Consider the following 1,876-nt stretch of genomic DNA (forward strand, 5'->3'; position numbering starts at 1 on the left):
ATGGCCGGTGACGATGAACTGAAGCTTCTGGGCACATGGGCCAGCGCATGGGCTGCCCGGGTGAAAATTGCCCTCCACCTCAAGGGCCTAAGCTACGAGTACGTCGAGCAGGACCTCGATAACAAGAGCGAGTTCCTCCTGAGCTCCAACCCGGTGCACAAGAAGGTGCCCGTGCTCATCCACAACGGCAAGGCTATCTGTGAGTCGCTCGTCATCTTGGAGTACATCGACGAGGCCTTTGACGCAACAGGCCCCTCCCTACGAACGTGCGTTAGCTCGGTTTTGGGCCGCCTACATTGACAACAAGCTGCATGCATGTAACGTTACGCTTGAAGTGGCCGGGTTTGTTGTGTGTGCGCATTTTGCATCTCTTTTCACTGTAGACCTCAACACAGTTAGTCCAACCAAGTAGGGCTTGGGTTCCACAATCCAGACCAAAACCCATGGGCGAAACCCCAACATAAATAGGCCCGCATCACTGGCCGGAGGCGTACCTAAGGGTGGACAGGAGGTCCCTCAAAAAAATAAAAAGGGTGGACAGGAGGTCCAGGGACGCCACTGTCACTGGCCCAGGATTTGAACAGTTCTACTTGCAGTTACTAAACTTTAGATGGCGATCGATCGTATACAATTGTTTCAAGCTAATGAATATATTGTGTGTGCGTGTGCAGTTAGCTGTCCCGTGGGCCCAGGCATTCAAGGCCAATACAGAGGAGGAGAAAGCCCAAGGGCTGAAGCAGACGTTGGCAGCGGCGGAGATGCTAGAAGGTGCTCTCAAGGAGTGCTCCAAGGGGAAGCTCTTCTTTGGTGGCGATAATGTTGGGTACATGGACATCGCGCTAGGTGGTCTGATCATGTGGCTGCAGGAAACGGAGGAGCTCTGTGGTGCCAAGCTCTTTGACACCGCCAAGACTCCTCTATTACTGGAGTGGATGCAGCGTTTTAGCGGGTTGGACGCAGCCAAGGTATCTCTGCAGGACGGCGGTAGGTTGGTCGAGTTTGCCAAGATGAGGTGGGCTCAGATGGCTGCTGCTACGACCGTGCCTCCAAAGAACTAAATTGAGCTAGCACGACAACATGACTCTGATAGGGCTCGGAGGATAAATATGGATATTTGTTGCAGAATAAAAACTACATGGCGATGTAGTATTGTCGTTGATTGTTGTCTTTGTCAGATGCATGATGTAAAAATAAAGAAGGTGTGGCTGAAGCTTGTGATTTTTGTCGAGGACCTATTTAAGCGGAATCTCTCTTCCGCGGGGCTCCGCCCGTACTGAAACTGGCGGACGAACTGCGCTCTAAGAGCCTTCTTCCTGTCCATCTTCATCCTCCCCAGACTCCTCCTTCCCCGAGCGAGTCCGTTACTCCCGGCGCCGCCTCGTCCGCCGCCGGCCCGCCGCTTCCCCTCCCTTCACGGCCGCCGGCGCTTCCCCTCCCTTGCGCCTGCCTCACCGCTCGCCTCCCCCGGCCGGATCCGACCAGATCCGGCCTGGGGCCGCCTCCCTGGCCGGATCCGGCTGGGCCGCCGCCGCCCCCGGCTCCTTCCCAGGTAAGTTTTTCCTCTTTTGTTTCTTCTTTTCGAAATTAAAAAGTCAAAAATAAAAGATTAAAAGTTCAAAATTAAAACCTAGAAACCTAAAAACTTCCAAATAAAAAGCAAAAGTTCAAAAAATAAAAATAACAAGTCACCAAAAATGAAAAAAAAATCCGACGGTCCATTTTTGGGCTGTCGGAATTCGTCCGCCAATTAGTCCCCTCGCCCCGCCCCCCCCCCCTCCACCCCCATTTAAGATTCGGTTTTGCTATTGAGTAGTCGCATGTTTTTTAAATAGAGGTATGTCACGTGTTTGGCCGTCGGATCTTAATCCAACAATAG

The 1,876-nt window shown here is 52.5% G+C and overlaps 1 pseudogene; it reads left to right on the forward strand.

Moving 5' to 3' along the window:
- LOC100826590 lies at window positions 1-1,058 on the forward strand (annotated as a pseudogene).
- The last annotated feature ends 818 nt before the right edge of the window (window positions 1,059-1,876 follow it).

Source organism: Brachypodium distachyon, chromosome 1 (assembly GCF_000005505.3).
Source record: "Brachypodium distachyon strain Bd21 chromosome 1, Brachypodium_distachyon_v3.0, whole genome shotgun sequence".
Lineage (NCBI taxonomy): Eukaryota > Viridiplantae > Streptophyta > Magnoliopsida > Poales > Poaceae > Brachypodium > Brachypodium distachyon.